This window comes from Piliocolobus tephrosceles, chromosome 7 (assembly GCF_002776525.5).
Source record: "Piliocolobus tephrosceles isolate RC106 chromosome 7, ASM277652v3, whole genome shotgun sequence".
In the NCBI taxonomy this organism is placed as follows: domain Eukaryota; kingdom Metazoa; phylum Chordata; class Mammalia; order Primates; family Cercopithecidae; genus Piliocolobus; species Piliocolobus tephrosceles.
This window is the reverse complement of record NC_045440.1, coordinates 6306238-6325801: the sequence shown is the minus strand read 5'-3', so window position 1 is coordinate 6325801 and position 19564 is coordinate 6306238. Positions and strand designations below refer to the sequence as shown.

The window sequence follows — 19564 nt, the reverse complement described above, 5'->3', positions numbered from 1 at the left end:
AAATTTAAGTTATTCTTCTCCCAATTTCCTCCGAAAATCCTACTAAATGTTTTCAGTGTGGCATGTACTGACTTCTCTTTGCAGATATTGATCCTCACTGATCTCCCACATAAAACTTTGCCATGTGCCCTGTACCTGCTATTGCCCCAACCCAGAGCTCTGGCCATTCAACACACCCTACCCCAATTCCTTTCCTCACCAGGCAAATGCATTGACTCTCCCTCCATGTCTCAGTCCAGCTTTCTCTGTGGGAGGTTTTCCAGACCATTTTCTCTTTTTTCCACTACTTGTGACCATTACACTTGGACAAGCAAAGTGCTCCTAAGACAATCTTCCTTTGTGCTCCTAGTTCTCATCATATTGCAGATAAATGTATGTTTGCTTATTTATGTTCCTAACTGTGAACTCCTAGTGGATATGAATGATGTTTTTCTTTTTTACCCTTAGGGTCTGGCACATAGTATTGGCTCAGTAACTTTTTCTTGAGCTATATTACATGGAAGTTGGGTTTGGCGTACGTTTAATTTAATGAGAAAAATGTGTTTTCTGAGGACTATCAACCTGTATCTAAACGGATAATTCTGAAAGAATTGCAAGAATAAAATATAATGTCTACTTTAATAAACATGTTTTGAAAAAAAGGTTAGGAAAATGGCCCTGTCTACTTGACACAGTGGGACAGTTGCTGAAGTGGTTCTTGAATGTTTATGCAAAGTAGATATGTCTATGGGCTTTCCTGTCTCCCCACCTGATTTGTGTGCTTTGGAAGCTACATGTTTAGTGTGTTTTGGTTGTAAGGTCAGCAATAGGAGTCTGGGAAGGATCATTCTGTTTCTTTCTCTCTTTTTTCTCCCTCTCTTCCTCCCTTCTAGTTTCTCTTTTCTTGATTATCAATGACACTTGCTCAATGGCATTTGTTAACGACAGTAGTTGTATTAGTCTGTTTTCATGCTGCTGATAAAGACATACCTGGGACTGAGCAATTTACAAAAGAAAGAGGTTTTATTGGACTCACAGTTCAACATGGCTGGGAAGGCCTCACAATCATGGCAGAAGGCAAGAGGAACAAGTCACATTTTACCAGGATGGCAGCAGGCAAAGAGAGAGCTTGTGCAGGGAAACTCCCATTTTTAAAACCCTCAGATCTTGAGACCCATTCACTGTCACAAGAGCAGCACGGGAAAGACCCACCCCTGTGATTCAATCATCTCCCACCCGGCCCCTCCCACAACACATGGGAATTATGGGAGCTACAAGATGGGATTTGGGTGGGGACACAGAGCCAAACCATATCAGTAGTTATTAAAGGCTTTTTATGGTTTTCCACTTTTATATTTAGAATAGAAGCTCAAGACAAGAGTTGCAAATGCACACTATGCTAACATAATAAGCTAGTCCTTTTCAAGGCTCATTGCATATTCTTCCTCTGCCTGCAGTTACTTTTCTCATAAAGATTCATCCTCAGATACACTCATGGCTTCTTTTGCATGTAATTAATCTAGTATTGGCAAAACACAACTAATATCTGAAAATTAAAGCATGGCTAAATAAAATCTACCGATGATGGATTGTAGATGTAATGTCGGAAAACAGCTTTTCTCGATTTGCTGTGTGTGTTGTGATTCATGAATCCTCTCCGATGATATCTTTGTATGTAGTAAGAAAATAAAAAAACCTGTCATACAGGATAAGGTGTTTGTACAGATTCAATAGTAAATCACATATAAAATTACTTTGCAAATTAAAATGATACTTAAATCAAAGTAAGACTATCTACAGTAAAGTACTTAACACTTTTCTTGCAACAGAAAACATGCCATGTTATATACATTTGTGAGGTAATTTGATTACTATTTATTTTAAAACTGATTAAAATAAATAGTATGGAACAGATTAAGACCACAGACTGCCTGGACTTTGGACTTTTTGCTTAGTAGCAATATAAATTTGGGTGAGTTGTTCAATGCCTTTGGGTTCAGTTTGCTTACCTGATGATGATAATAATGTCATTACTCATGAGGCTATGATGATGATGAAAAAGAGTTAATGCAGGTAAAGTCCTGACATACCAATTCCCTGCTAATTATTCACTGAGAATACGAACATCAGTTTCTCCTGCTAGACTTCATGCTTCAAGACAGGGATCATTTCTGCTTAGTTTGTCTCAGGGTCTCTGGCACCTAGCCCGGTGCCTGGTGTTTTGCAGACCTTCCGAAATGGCTGGAAGGAATGCATAAATCCTGAAGGAACTCATGGTTTTGAGTGTAATGGTTTTCTTCTGATAAAACAGTGGGAGAAACCAAAGAGGTGAACCTTAGTGGAGGAGCAGATTACCTGGGAGAAGTGGGAATTAGTTCCAAGACATAAAGGAAGTTAGAGACCAGGATGGTGGCTGCCTCCGGAGGTGGCTTTTACTGCAATCTTCTTTGATAAGGCTATGACTTTAGACCCTGCACCTTTATACCTCATTCCTTCTCCTTTATCGCTCATTCTATGCCTTCAGATGTCCTCAAGATAGACTTCATATTTCCCTTCTCAAAGTCTGCTCTCTTTTATACTCTCTTCTCTCTTTTTGACAAGTTAAGATACTGTGTTATCTTTCCCTAGTAATATTTCAGGTTTAACCCTTTTATTTAAAAAAAAAAAAAAAAGCAAACAAACTAAAAGAAATCTTGTTCTCATGGTAATAACAGATATCACAAGTGGACAGGAGTATTATTTTGCCAATCAAGAAGATAACTTTTCATTTCTTCTTGAATTCAATTCAACTGACTATTTCACCTTTTTATATTGTTATATAGTTGATCCTGGATATAGATAGAGACCTGTCTGCCAGTTTTAAAAGCTGACTAAGCTTTATTATTTAAAGTAATCTTTCACAGGAGAATCAGTGGAAACTGAGAAGAATATGAATTTATTTGTGAAGTTAATAACCACCTTTGTATGATACCTTGGTGAATAGATTTTTACAAAATATATTCTCTGTTTTGTTCTGCACAAAATTTTCATTAGCATCATCTTACAGATGAGGAGGATGAATCACAGATCAAGTGATTATTTTTAAGCAGATTCATGGTGCATTTCCTGGCAGCGGCCTCCCATACTTCGTGTTTTTTCTGTGCTACTTCACATTTTATATTCTAGCTTCCCATTAGAGGAAGATTCTCTCTGCCAGAAGAAATTGAACCTTGCTGTATTATCCTAACATCTTAGAGGAGCAACCACTTAGTGTTCCAGTTGAGGAGGCAAAGAGGAAAGCTTTGGTTTGATAAGGCTATGACCAGCAATGTGCAGAAGATATTCAAAAGAAAAAAAAGACTTTCATAAAAATCCGTTACCGAAGACTCAGTTCCGATAGGGTAAGCTCTGAGCTAGAAATAGAGCAGAAGCAATCATGTGGGATTGAAGTCATGCACGTCTAACAGAAGAGGATCAGGATGGAGCCAATGAAAAGAGAAGAGAGTGCAATGCTGGTGGCCACAGAATAAACGGTCCTCAACTTCCCTCGTTTAGGAGCGATTAGGAACTGATAGTAGGGTCCACTAAAGGTCTCATTTCAGAGTATACTTATCATAATACCAGATCATTTTAACTGTGTTTTCTTCATATAGAAACAAGTTAAAACACACATATCCTAAAAACTAGTCTGGGGAAGTTGCCTTGACTGTAAGCTCTGAGGAAGGACAGGCTATTTCTTGCTTGCTCTTAAGTCTTCGACAACCACCTTGCATTCCATTATAAGCGTTCAATAAATATTAGTCAAATAATAATATGTTTTCTGCAACTACCTTCTCTGGTGACCAGCACACAATTGTGTGCAAGTGAACACTGAACAGAAATTGAAGTTAAGGAAAAACATTACAGCACAGCCCTGTTGTTGACACTTCTTGACTTATTTTTTGAGACTTTATGAAAATGTTGATGCCTCAGATCTTCTCTCATTGCCTAATGCTTTATTTAAAAAACCGTGTGTAATCAGGATTGATCATAGTGACAGTCATTTGAATAAAAGTCTTCAAGTTTTATGTTTCCGTAATTAACTTTTTAAAATTTATTTTGGGCAGAATGGTGTTAGTTCATAAAGATGGTATTGGACGAGGGATTTGGTTTATCATTGCCTGAATGTAAGAAAGAAGGTAAAGGTAGATAAGAAGGAAATGGGTGAGATATCTCTCATTTGATGCTTAAAAGTATCCCTCCTGTGGATCAACAAGTTGTTCAAAAACTAACCCATGCCCCGCAAATCCCTCTTTCATACAACATCGATTCGGAAAGTATTTGTTGAGTGCCTGCTACGGTCCTGGAGATGTATAAATAAAATAGACAAAACTTCTGATGTCAAGTACTTTCCCTTCAAGTAAAAATGTATAGACTATTAGATAATAGTAGGGAGAAAAATAAAAGGCAAAAAGGTGCAATAATGTTTCGCCAGCGGGTGAAATGGAGCTGGTATTCTCTTAATTTTCCATAAGCTGTAGGCTGAAAAAGGAAGAGTCTTTTCCTAAACCAGGAAAGTCAGGAAATCAGGCAACTGAATAACTGTATTTAGAATATAGAAGAACTAACAGCTCAACATCTGCGTACCATAACTTGCTACAGCAAATACATCATGAAAACATAGATTAATAATGATTGAGAGCTTACTATGGGCCAGATATTCTGCTAAATAAGTACCTTACATGTATTAATTCATTTAATACTCACAAAACCCAAGGGTACAGGCACTACCATGATGCTCATTTCATAGTGAAGAGCATTGAGTCTCGGAGAAGTGACATGACTTGTCCAAGACAAACAACTGTTAAAGGGTAAGGCTGAGATTTCAACCAGGCAGCCACTTCAAAGTCAAAACGTCATACTGCTACCAGAGAGTCATTTAGATTTGTATTTGTTTTGTTCTTGCCTTTTCTCATGAAATTCTTATGGCTGGAAAGCCTTTTCCCTTAGTTGATGAACTAGCAAGAGGTGATCATTAAGTACATTTATCAGCTACTCTTCTAGTTATCACAAAAATATCCCAATTACTTACCTAGGAGACATTTTCATCCTCAAAGGATGGTGCGTTAGCATTAGATATTCCGCTATCCTCATGGCCCCTTCCTTGTGTTGATCAGAAAAATCTCTATCTCTCTGACATTAAAAGATTAAGCAGGTATAAGTATTTAATTGGAGAACATCAAAGGAAAAAGTTTCTGAAGACTTCATCATTCTCTTAACACTAGACTAACAAGTCCTTTTTACCTTTCTATGTTCTAAGAAAAAAAAAATCACTTGAAATGAAGAAAGCATTTGCTTTGTATTTTTCTTGTTAGTTTTTTCAAATATTTGAGAAAACAGAGAATAGGATTAAGTTAGTCTGTGCATTTGAAATGGAGATAAAAGTACCATCATCAGGGAGTTCCGAATTGATCTTTCTGAAGAAATTGCCTCACATCCCAAATCCTATATATATACATATATATATGTGTGTGTGTGTGTGTGTGTGTGTGTATATGTGTGTGTGTGTGTATATATATATATATTTTTTTTTTTTTTTTTTTTTCTTTTTGAGACTGAGTCTTGCTCTTGTTGCCCAGCCTGGAGTGCAGTGGCATTATCTCAGCTCACTGCAACCTCCGCCTCCTGGGTTCAAGTGATTCTCCTGCCCTGCCTCCCAAGTAGCTGGGATTACAGGCACATGCCACCACGCTCAGCTAATTTTTTTTTCTTTCTTTTTTTTTTTTTAGAAGAGACACAGTTTCAGCATGTTGACCATGTTGGTCTCGAACTCCTGACCTCAGGTGATCCGCCCACCTCGGCCTCCCAAAGTGCTGGGATTACAGGCGTGAGCCACGGCGCCCGGCCCCAAATCTTTTATTGGTCCCCCATTCAGTTCTAGTTATTTTGTCAGTTACCTCTCTGCCCCAAAGACCCGCCCCCCCAACACATATGCACACGCATACACACCACACATACAAAAAGCTTTTTTAAAACCATATTTTCTATCACATGAAAATAAACTTTTTTACTTTCTTTGAAAAAGAGTTAAACTTTTCATAAAATATAACTTACCACACATTTTTCACAGGCATATTTCTCCATTCAGAAACTTCTAGTCATTTTATTTGTTAATTAGAAAAATAAAGTATGATATAAAGTATGGTGTAATAGTATCATAGTGCTGGGTGGTAACATAAACTTGCTTAAGGATACTGCTTTTTGTGTTATTTTTTCTGTTATTTACACTGAGCTTTGTAGAACTGAAATATTAACTCTGTTTTCTTGACCTAAATTTCTTTACCTTTAAATTCATGATTTTTTTTGAAAGCAGCAGATTTTAAAACTTTTTAATTTTGAAATAATTATAGGCTCACAGAAGGCTGCAAAAATAGTACATAGAGATTGCATACTCTTCACTCAGCTTCTGTTAACGGGAACAAAAGAAGTGGAGTTTAGCATTTGTTACCCACCACTTTATTGCTCTAGAAATTTGCTCCTCCGTTTCCCGACTTTAATGTAAGTTATAAATACAGTACCTGAGGACTTATGTGGGACTGCTACACAGTAATAAGAAATATTTTTAAGGTATCTAATTAAAATATGTCCTCCGGTTCTTCCAAATATAACCCTAATTAAAGCCTATGCAAGTTATAGACACACAGGCTTTTAGATGTACGAGGCACTTTAAAAAGTGTAGCTATTTTATCCTGAAAAGTAGCTTCTACATCAATGTACTTACTTATCACAGGAGAAGAGAAATTGTTTCCAGCTGGCTTTGGCTAAGTAAATCTAACATAGAGACCTCTGTGGCTTGAGAAGGGGCTTTGTTAGGTTGATTTTCTGTGACATGGATTCTATTCAATACACAATTGTGGAGGGCGATGCTTAAGACAGAAAAATAATATGGACTTGACTGGAAAAAAGTAGTGAGTAACCATGCACATTTGCAACCAAACTCCCCCTACAAAAAAATAAACAGCAGTTACCAGGAAAAACGTGATTCAGAGATGTGATTTAATGCAGAAATGTATTTACAAAAAAAGGGTAAAAAAGGAAACACAAAATATAACTAGTGTTGGCTGGTGAGACTTGGCAGGGCAACGCGCATCATTGTTCCAACATCGGAACATTGTTGCTCCTTCTTAATCCAAAAGCATTCTAGTGTGTTGACTCCCAACTCATGCCCTGACGGTGGACTGATCGGCCTGCCCTGAGGTCACCTTCCGTGCTCATCAGCTGTGAGGACCTGGGCAAGTCACTGCACCTCTCTAGGCTTCATTGTTCTCTCCTGGAAAATGGGACCTGGCACCAGGACTCAGGCACAAGTTTGCGGTGAGCATGCGGTGGCCTAGGGAAAGGAGTGCTTACCGTCATCCCTGATATGCTAAGCCTCTAGTACGTGTGGCTGTTGGAATCATCTGCTTCATCATCTTTTAAAGCAATGTTGCTTCTCATCTGCATTTGGGTCCTAAAGGGCCCTTGACTTTCAAGAGAATTTTTGTTGTCCTGGATTTGTTTAAATGAACGTAATGCAACCATAAGTGTGTTTACCTTTCAAAATGTTTAACATGAAAACGAATTCATTTATGTTGGAGGGAGATAACTAGGAAAAGGACACCGCGGTTTCAAGCCCCGCTCCAGCAGGGCTCTCCATGGGGTTTGGTGCAGTCACTTCCCTGTGGCCGCAAAGTCCTTCCCTGTAAATAACAGGCCAGGGCTGAGGCTCCTGCCTCTTCCTCCTGGCTCAGAAGCAGGGCTCATTTCCACTTTGACTGAGCTCTCAAAGGAGTTGCGAATGGGGGAAACGACTGACGCCCTGGGCATTTAAAATCTACTGAATTATCGACATTACCATCAAATCTGAGACAATAACTGTGTTGTTTGTGTTTTTCACAGTCTCAACTTTACTAATAGTTCAATCACTTTCCTTAGTCCCAAATGTCGTGAATATGATTTCTGCTAGGGAATAGTTGTGGAAGCTTTCTTCATCATCACAATCAAGAAACATTTTAAAACTTAATTTTGGAAAAAAATATCAGATATGTAAAAAAGTCGAGTGAATACTATAATGACTCCCATATGTCTATCATGCTGACTCAAAGTTTTTTCAAAATTTTGAATAATGACTTCACATTTTATTACATTTGATCCATCTATCCAATTAAAAATGATTAGATATTTTAAATTACTTTTCCTACTAATGACTTTATTGACATATTATTGCCAAAAAAAAATTGTATGTATTTAAGGTATACAGCTCAATATTTTGAGATATATGCTCTGTAGACATTGTGAAATGGTCACTATAATAAAATTAATTAATACATCTATTACTTCACATAGCTAACTTTTTCTTTGGTATGGTGAGAAGACTTAGAATCTCTCTCTTAGCAGTTTTCAACTATACAATACAATATTATTAACTACAATCATGGTGTTGTACATAGATCCCAGTAATTATTTTTAATTGGCACAAAATAATTGTACATATTTATGGGGTACAGTGTGATATTTTGAGACATAGGTATGTTATGATCAAATAAGGGTAATTAGCAAATCCATGGCCTCAAACATTTATCATCTTTGTGTTGAGAATATTCCAAATACTCTCTTCTAGCTAGTTGAATATATACAACAAATGGCTCGCTCTAGTCACCCTGCAGTGCTACAGAACATTACAGCTTTGTCCTCCTACCTGGCTGCAATGTTGTATCTGTTAGCCAACCTCTCACTCTCCCCTTTTTTCCTCCTACCCTTTCCTGCTTCCATCACCATCCTACTCTCTACCTCTATGAAAGTGACCTTTAAATATACTTTTTAAATAGGGTACTTTGAAGCAAATAACAGTTGAAGCAAATAACAGATACTATGTCATCCTAGTCCTGCATACACCAACATACATTTACAAAAATTGGACATCTTCCTATATAACCATATGTATTAAATTAATAAAATCAACAATAATTTCTTGCTACCCACTCCATAATTACTTTGTTTTTTTAGATTTCTAATATTATGCTATTTTAACACTGGTTTGTTTGAATCCGGATCCAAACAAATCTATAACAATGAAGTATATTTTAAATGAAAGAAGGATATGAACACAAACAGGATGTTAACAGAAGATTACGAATGCACATATAGGCTAGAAATTTCTGTTATATCACTTTACAATAGAAACTGCAATACTCAACCTGTATTATGAAACTCAGGAACTCAGAAACTCAAACTGTAATATGAAACTCAGCCAGGAGGGGGAGCAGAACACTAAATAGCTTTCTTTTCACCACATCTAACACCTTGGCGTTCACTAAATTTGGGAAAAAGATAAAATATCTGTTGCCAGGGCACAGCTCTGGAAAATGTAATAATATAATTCCCGTGGATCAAAATGTGAAAAGAAAATGAGAGAGTCTAAAATGGGAAAAAAAAATTGATACTAATTAGCAGGAAAACTGTTTATACTTGAGTATACTTAATTTGTTGGTCATTAGGCAAAGTTCAAAAGAAACAATGCTAAAACAGAGAAAGTTGACCATATAATGTCCAATCACGTGATATATCATAAAACACGTTGTGCTTTAGCAATTGTCAAGTGTTTACAAGTCATAGATAATACGTACCCTTCTCTCATCACTCAAAATTGTGCCATGTACATTAAACAAAGCAAAAGAAAGTCACTCTGAAGTGTAACTATACATAACACCACTGAAGTGAGCTTTAGTTGCATTCATTCCTTCAACAGATATTTGTAAAATGCCTAGGCACTTCACTGGGCATTGCAAGAAACCTAAAAGATAAATATGAATAGTTTTCCTTAAGTTATACTTAAGAATTTCAAGTAGGGGGAGAAGTGCTGTTTCACATTTTGATATTGATATGCTGAGTCATGCAGTGCTGCTGAACTTATGCCAAATTTTCACTTTTGAGAAAAGCTGAAAAATTGGGAAAGGTATATTTTCTTATAAATGGATGCAGTTGGAATTTATGCAGTTCTTTAAAAATATATATTATCCTGAAAATATACCCTATGAAGGTTAACGAATTGGTCAATGCAAGAAGTAATGCATAAAGAAAGTATTGAAATAAGTATGCAAACAAAAATGAAAACGCTTATTATATAAAAAAGTTTTAGTGATCAGATGCATATCAATGTCCAGTGCATTTTGGGAAATATAACCTTCATTAGGGCAATGCAAAGCTTCAAACTATTAGTTAAAGTAATAACTTCGTGTTGTGAGATATAGATAAAAACTAAATTTCAGATGCAGGCATATCTTGTTTTATTGTTCATTTTGCCTAACTGTGCTTTGCAGATATTGCATCCTTTGCAAATTGAAGTTGTGTGTAACCCTGAATTCGCAAATGTATCAGTGCCATTTTTTCAACAGCATGAACTCACTTTGTGTCTCTCTGTCACATTTGGGTAATTTTTGTAATATTTCAAAGTTTTTCACAATTATTATGTCTGTTATGATGATCTGTGAATCTTTGATGTTACTATTGTAGTTATTTTGGGGTGGCATGAACCACACCCATAGAAGGCAGCAAACGTATTTGATCAACGTATGTGTTCTGACTGCTCCACCAACAGGCCATTCACCCATCTCTTCCCCTGTCTCCAGTCCTCTCTATTCCCTGAGACACAGCAATATTAAAATAAACAAATTAATAACCCTACAATGGCCTCTATATGTTCGAGTGAAAGAGTCGCACATCTCTCACTTTAAATCAAAAGCTAGAAATGATTAAGCTTAGTGAGGGAGTCACGCTGAAAGCTAATATAAGCCAAAAGCTAGCTCTCTTGTGCAAAACATTTAGCCAAGTTGTGAATACAAAGGAAAATTTTTTGAAGGAAATTAAATAATACTCCAGTAAACACAGGAATGATAACAAAGGGAAACAGCCTTGTTGGTGATACAGAGAAAGTGTTTGTCCTCTAGACAGGAGATCAAACCAACCACGACATTCCCTTAAGCCACAGCCTAATCTGGAGTGAGGTCCTAGTTCTCTTCAGTCCTATGAAGGCCGAGAGAGGTGATGAAGCTGCAGAAGAAAAGTTTGACGCTAGCAGAGATTGACTGTGAGATTAAAAAACGAAGCCATATCTAACATAAAAGTGCCAGGTTTGAAGCAGTCAGTGCTGATGTAGAAGCTGCAGCAAGTTATCCCGAAAATCTATGTAAGAGAACTGACAAAGGAGAATACAGTAAACAGATTTTTCAAGGTAGACAAAAGAGCTTTACATTGGACAAAAATGGCACCTGAGACTTGCATAGCTAGAGAGAAGTCAGTGTCTGGTTTCAAAGCTTCAAAGTACAGGCGGACTCTCTTTGTGAGGGACTAGTGCAGCTGGTAACTTTATGGTGAAGCCAGTGCCAACTGACCATTCAGAAAATCCTCCTGTTCATAAGAATTATGCTAAATCTACTCTGCCTGTGCCCTATAAATACAACAATAAAGCCAGGATGACAGTGCATCTGTCTACAGTATGGTTTACTGAATACGTTAAGCCCACTGTTGAGGACTACTGATACGGAAAAAAAAAAATTCCTGTAAAATGCGATTGCTGATTGACAGTGCATCTGGCCACCTAAAATCTCTGGTGAAGATATGCAAGGAGATTAACACCGTTTCCTGTCAGCTAACACAATATTCATTCTGCAACCTACGGATCAAGGAGTAATTTTGACTTTCCAGTCTTATTATTTAAGAAATACATTTTGAAAGGCTATCGCTGCCAGATATACTGATTCCTCTGATGAACTGGGGCAAAGAAAACTGAAAACTTTCTAGACAAAATCTAAATGTCATTAAAAACATTCATGATTCATGGGAGGAAGTCGAAACATCAACATTAACAGGAATTGGACGAAGTTGATCCAACTATCAAGGCTAACTCTGAGGAGTTCAAAACATTTACTGTTTGGTAGTCACTGCAGATATGGTGGAAATAGCAAGGGAACTAGAGTTAGAAGTCGCACCTGAAGATGTGACTAAATTTGTATGAACTCATGATAAAACTTGAATGGACAAGGAGCTGCTTCTTATGATGAGCAGAGACTGTGGTTTCTTGAGACGGAGGCTACTCCTACTGTAGATGCTGTCAACATTGTTGAAATGGCAATAAAGGACTTCGAATGGAACCTAAACTTAGTTGATAAAGCAGTGGCAGGAAACGAGATAACTGACTCTAGTTTTGATTAAATTTCTACTGTGGGTAAAATGGTAACAAACAGAATCTCATGCTACAGAGAAATCTCTCCTGAAAGGAGTCTATCGATGCAACAAAGTTCACTGTTGTCCTATTTTAAGAAATGGCAACAGCCTCCCAGCCTTCAGCCACCACCACCCTTGTCTATCAGCAGCCATCAACAATGAGGACAGACCCTCCACCAGCAAAACACTATGACTTGTGAAGGCTCAGATGATCATTAGCATTTCTTAACACTAAAGTATTTTTAATTAAGATAGGTACATTGTTTTTGTAGACATAATGCTGCTGGACACCTAATAGACTATACTGTAGTGTAAACACAACTTTTATATATGCACTCAGAAGCCAAAAAATTTATATGATGCTTTATTGTGATATTCACTTTACTGCTGTTGTCTGCAACTTAACCTGCCATATCTATAAGGTATGCCTGTATTTTCATAATTCCAAAATAGATCAATTAAGATTTTGAAATCTCTTTGATAATACATTAAATATTAATTTAATGTTTGCTCCATTATTTTCAGAACCAAACTATTCTGAAAGTTAATAGAAAAAATATTAGAGAAAGTAGTTTTAAACCACAATATTGCTTTTACCTTATCGACCTGCTAGCTCCGTACTTTTCATGGAAAAAAAAAAAAAATAAAAGCATGTTCATCAAAATCCTAATGGTTGTTGAAACACAGAGTTGGCAAAATAGAAAAGAAACAATTCTGTTGAGAAATTTCTCTCTGTTTCTTCGATTTTGTCAAAAGTTGGACTAACTTAATTCTGTTTCTCTAAACTCAAACAGTGAAACTTGGCAAATTTCCTAGATTGACTGACATTTGAAATTCTATAACCTTTTTTGTTAACACCGTATTTTGAGAACATGCAACAATACAAGTTGTTCTGAAACAATTGTGTTGTAACTGAAGGAGACAGGAGTATTAAGTCAAGACAGTTATCAAAATGGCATATAATTTAAGGTTTTGGGATAGAGCATTATTATTATGCAAGTCAAGACCTGCAATCCCTTAAAGAATAACGTAAATACTGTGAATGTCAATAGTTTACGTTGTTTCACTTACTCTTAGCTCATTATGACCTACGTTAAACCTAGTTAGTTAGAAGAGCAGAAGAGACTTTGATTCTATTCTGTTATGTTCAAGGAAATCAGAGTAATTAGCACTAGAACTCTACACAGAGAACATAGCGTTACTGGAATATATTGTTCCCTCCAAAATAATTATTCGTATCCATTACGCAAATTGAAGGCATTCCATAATGTCCACTGTACTGTCCAAGAGAACAGAAGTTTGTTTTAGTTTAGTATTATGCTCTTGTGGCTAGAACAGTATCTGATGCCTAGCAGGCGCTATAGATACATTTCTTGAAATGAATAAATTATAGCATAAATACATAAGATGCTAGAGTTGAGATGGAGAGAATTCAAGCATGTTGAAATGTCATTTGTTGGCAAAACTGCCAGAATTGTTGATAGATATTTGGGGGAGACAGATACATGAAAAAGAACAAAAGAATATTCCTAATATGTGATTTTTGTGACTAGGTAGATAGGAACATTTACGGAAATGGAGAATAGATTTGAATAGGGTTTAATATGTTTGGTTAAATAAAGAAGAGTGGTATTCAGGTGAAAATAATAATTATGAAATAAAATACATCATTTGGGGGTCCCAAGACAAGGTTTTGATTGACATCGTGAAATCTGAAGAGTTTGATGCTATAGTTTAATGCATCAAACAATGATTTGATGGAGCTGCTAAGAGTGCGTCAAAAGAGAGAGAGAGAATTTTCCCTTTATGAGAGCTCTCAGTTCAACTACATTTATGAGCACTTCAGTGCAGTCAATCTGATAAAAGGATACCTCAGAGGAATAACCAGGAAAAAGAAATTCCAGACCAACTCCAAGATCCTGCCTCTGTAACAGTTTGCCACAGGAGTCCAAAATCTAGGAGATAGTGACAAGTTAGATAAGGGTATTCATCACAAAGCCTTCCAACCGAATCAAAATAAATTTAAATGCATCAAGAACAAAGGAGGAGAACAGTTTTTAATTACTTGAGAAGCTCTGAGGTTAACGGAAGGCACTAAGGTAGAAACGGCTTCCAGACATTTCTAGAAGGAGTCTACCATAGTAAAGCTTTGTTCCTAAGGAGGCCTTTGCATCTAAAATACTCCCTGCAAAAAAAGAAGTTTTATGATATTGTCTGTCCTATTCTATAGAATCAAATGCCTGTGAGGCGTGACTTCTATTAAACACTTGGAAAACATGAATCAAAATCGCAACAGGAGCCAGACAAACTTCAGCCTCAGTTTCCGCATTTGTAAATTAGGGCTCATTTCTCTGACCTTGCACAATTCTTTGGGGTTTAGAATGTGTAAAATACCTAGCATAGTACGAAGTACTTAATAAGATCTCAGAAAATGTGATTCTAATCATGAATATCTCCATTCAGGTTTTAAGTGTGCATGTCACATCATAATTGTCCTCAAGAATAAAACATGATTACTCTATAAAGAGGACATGATAACTTACAATGTTCTTGAAATTCCAGGTGGTTTTCCCATTGATTATGTCTACATGAAAGTCAAAGATAATCTTGAAGCCTTCCCTCTAATGTGAAAATTTTGGAAACTAGATTTCTGCAATTTTTCTAGAAAAGTATTTTTTTCATTTTTTAAAAAGTTGCAATGGCATCCGGTATTGGATCTGTACATTTGATACTGGTCTTCTGAGTATATAAAAAAAGAAAACATAAATAACCCTGCTTAGATTATGCTAGTACCTGTGAGATTGCTATAAAGCTAAGGAGTCTAGAGATGGAATTTAGAGTGCGGATATTCTTTATTTAGGCAACAAGAAGAGACCCTTGAACTTTCTCCATTAGGATTATTTCACTGAAGTCATCTGTGGATATTCCTAAGATTCATGAACTCAAATGGGAAAAATAATTACATATTCATGTTCAACCACCTTTAACTAACAGGTGACTTTCCTTTCAATTATATAGACAACAAACCACAGAAGAATGGGCAGTATCTTTGTGTCTTACCAAGGAAAATTACAGATATTTTCATATTATGTTATAGGCATTTTGCAATAATGTTTACACTCACCACTACTCTGAAATTAAGGTATCATTTCCAGGCTATGTATTTAGATGAAAACACTCCAGCCTCAGCATTTATTGGTAAATCTGTAACAATTTTTACTTTGAGAGTTCAAGAGAAAAATGCCTACTTGATGGACATGCTCCATGTACAGGGAAAGCTTCTGTGCCTAAGAGTGTGAACTACTGTAGCTCTCAGGTAGTGTCACTCACACAGGAAATACTTCTTGGGACTGCATGCTATGCCAGCACTGACCACCAAGCACTTCCAGGTCAAGCTGGTCCCTGCTCTCACATCTCCAAAACTCCTCCCTTCAGGGTACGTGTCTCAGCTTGAAATCACCACTAATGTGACTGGTTGTCCCTCACCCCTACTGAATTACCAAAGCCCTACATGGTGGATATAATGTAGAATTTTCATTTCTATTGCATCTCAAAATATAGTGCAGTATCAGAATTAGAAATAAATATGCAATTTAAAATGTTAAATACATTTGGTAAATTAGATAATAATTCATTACTCTCCTGCTTCAACCTCCCAGAAAAAAGAAAAAACCCAGACAACATACGTGCATGTGCGTGTATGTATATGCATGTGTGTATATATATGATATAATATACTTACATATTATATTTATATTATATATTATATATAATCTTATATTTTATAATATCATATATTACATAATACAGTGTGATAAGAATTATTCTATTTTTAGTATGAGAACTACCTACTCCAACATTTTATATGTATGATATAATATATATGATATCTTAGTACTATATTATGTATTATATACATTTACATATATCATATATATAAAATGTCAGTGTAAGTATTTTTCTCATATTGAAAAATAAATAATGAGGAATTATTTTCACAGTATCAAAACACAGAGCATTCAAATCAGTGTTTTTCACCTACTTGTAACCAAGAACACTTTTGTGATTAACATGAAAATCAAATGCTGTCTTCTCCAGTTGATAGTCATTGATTTGCAGAAATTACAGTCTCTCCTTCAAGTATTTCTATTAGCCGAGAAGATTTTAAGATGGTTATTTTGTACAGAATCAGTTCATTTTCAATTTTTCAAATAGGCATTATAAAATCGACTAAAAATTTTATTCTACCCCTTCTCCTTACGAATTCCAAAGTGGCCAAGAAGTACTGCTCTGAATAGCACCATGAAAACACAGAAAGATGACATGTTTGTAAGGATGAACATTTGAGAAATGGCTCCAGGGTTCAAAAGGCAGGTAATAATCAATGACAAACTAAGAAAGGCATTTGTCTCCACCATACTGTAAATAGAGGTGGGAGGGGAAAATGGTCACAATAGAAGATGTAGAAGATGTACTTGTTATATTATTGTGTTATTATGTAAGGACGTGGCTCGGCATCATTTAGTATAAGAAGAGAATAGATAGACTATCAGCTTAACAAGAGATGGTAAAGAACTGTTCTTCTCCAAATAAGACTTATTTCATATATGTGTGTGTATTATATATATTATACATTATATATAATTGCAAGATAATTAACTTTATGTATGAAAACCAGTTTTTAATATATGGACTTTCAAAATCTCAAAGTAGATTATCAACACACAAGTGTTAAATTTTTCTGTTTTGGTATCCTGAAAAGGAAGAAAAACAAGTACTTCTGGCCTCAATAGAATTCTAACAAAGTTGAGATGGAGCATGTTTTTTCAAAGTCCCTCAATTGCTGTAAAATTTAAAAGGAACGGTTTTTACTTGAACTAAACTTAAAATGTATAAAGTTTTATCTAGAACCTTTCAGGTTTGCTATAAAAGTTTTAAAAAAGCAAAGGGAATGGAACTTATATCTGCTATTAGCAACTGTAAAAACAGACATTCATATTTAACTAGAGCATTATGGGCTAGAAAGGAAATTGGTCCGCCAGAGGTTTTAAACATACACTTAGATTTTAAATTTCTGTGATTTCATCAGCATTTGGAAAGTTATAAGGAGAAACTGATTTGTAAATAGTGGCAATGGAAGACTTATGGAGTTGAATAGAGCCTACACTTTTCTTGTGATTTAAAAAATGCGTCTTTGTCTTTCACTTGTTTTATAAGATTTCTTTTCAATAAAAATATTTCACTCTCTTCTTATTCACCAATCATCTTGCTCTTTCTTCAGGTCTCACATTAATTTTCATGATGAAGTTAACGCCTTCAACATTTTAACTAACTGGTCCTACTTATTTAGTTTTAGTAAGTGCAGTATTTGCAGTAATATTAATTATGCTAATACTATTTTAAGTTTCATTTTGGGACTTAAACAGAATATCTGGAAAGTGGCTTTTTTAAAAAATCTAAATCATTAGTTCTCTGTCATATGCATACTACAAAAATTACAAAAGTTAGTTCAAATTAAAATCAAAGTTCAAACAAAAATTATTATCAAATTACAAAAATATGATACCCCTTTCAATTATTTATGATTTCATCTCAGAACAAGTCTGATATGATTCTTGAATTTTAGGATAATTTATTTAGGGGAGTCAGTAAACACTACAAACACCTCAACTTATTAGTTGTTTTTTTTTTTTTTTTTTTTTTTTTACTTTTTAAATGATTTTATTTTATGTGCAAATAATAAACAGATGTTATACCCATAAATTCTACTTTACAAAAACAAGAGCTTTTTAAAAGAAAACTACATAATAACTTTTAAAAGGCACTGGGATTCCCCTGCTTCTAGATCATTGCTAGGCTAGAAAAATAAAGTTGGTTCTACCAGAAATCACAAGTTAGAACTGTATATTCTCCAATGTGGAAATTCTACAGCGTAATGTCACTCCAGGTAAAGATTATTCAGTGCTCACTCCAACATCCACAACTCCCTATCAGAAGGGTTAAACCAGGTCAAAACAGTCCAGCACAATGAGGCTTCATCAAACATCGTCGTTAGGCTCTCCTGAGCTGCAAATAAACCAAAACAGGAAATACTAAAATCAAAATAATATTTGACGCTGTCATACAAATTGTTAATTCCTTGTTGTATCCTCCCTTCCATAACATTAACAAAGGGAATATTTTACTGCAAAGAAGATTTTATTTTATACATCCCTAGCCACGAATTTTTGCCATTAGTTTTTATACAAACACTGCCTAACATCATTATCCAAATGACGTAAGCATTTTACGTGCACAATTCACTTCCATAGTTACAAGCAGATTTTTTATGATTTACATAAGTACATTTATCAGTGAAGATTTAACACTGAAGTGCAATCTAACATCCATAATATCTGATGTTTTGTAGATGGCAATGTAGGAGAGATATATTTTAATCACTTTTCATTTAAGTGAACTTAGGTAAAAAATAAACTAAAAATTCAGCAGTTCCAAGTCTCCAAAGGGCATTTTCAAATGTACATAAAAGAAATGGTTACAGAGATTTTTAAGAAGCATCGTCCATCTCCACATCCTCTTGTAACTTCTGTACCATTTTCTCTTCCACCTGCTACCCTTTGCCTGTAAGATGGGATCGGAGAAGACGGATGTTTTGCTTGACTTCTTTGATATCCTAAACTTTCTGTAGCTCCTTATTTTTCTTCCATCTGTTCATTATAAATTAACCTGGCTTTTCTGTTTGATCTCTTCAACTCTATTCATTGCATCCATAGATTTATTTCATAGCTCTCGCTGGTATTTGATAGGTTTTTCAAATTCTACGTTTTTCAAATTCAAATGAATTATCCACTGTAAGATCTTTATCAGCTGCTCTCCAGCATGCTTTGGTCCACCAACTTCGGGAGGATTGTGCTTCTTTTTAAAGTTTTTATGACATTTAGATTTACAAAATCTGAACAGTTTGCAATCGTTGCGGACAAACACCACGCCGTGGCCAGGGTAGATGGGCCCCGAACAGAAATAACACTTCTTGATAAGCATGTTGAACCCGCGTGGGTCCCCACCGACCAAATACCCAAGCTTGAGAGGACGTCAACTTACTATTTTTAAAGAGGGTTCTAAAACACACAGTTTATATTACTTGACAACTATGAAATGGGAATTGAACAAATTTCCTTGAAATAAATAGCTATGCTTCATAATTTTCAGGTGTCTTGGGTCTACTGAAGTTTCAGGTCTCTCTGTCTGGTTGGACTGCCAGTTTCCTCAGGGCAGAACTCTGTGGAAGTCAGTCAACCATGGGCCTTAAGCATCTCGGACAATGCTTGAACAAACAGGATCCCTACTTGCTCTTTGGCTGCCTGAT

At 35.7% G+C, this 19564-nt stretch overlaps 1 pseudogene; it reads right to left on the bottom strand.

The window, feature by feature from the left end:
- Positions 1–18745: 18745 nt before the first annotated feature.
- LOC111547366 lies at positions 18746–19239 on the bottom strand (annotated as a pseudogene).
- Positions 19240–19564: the final 325 nt, after the last annotated feature.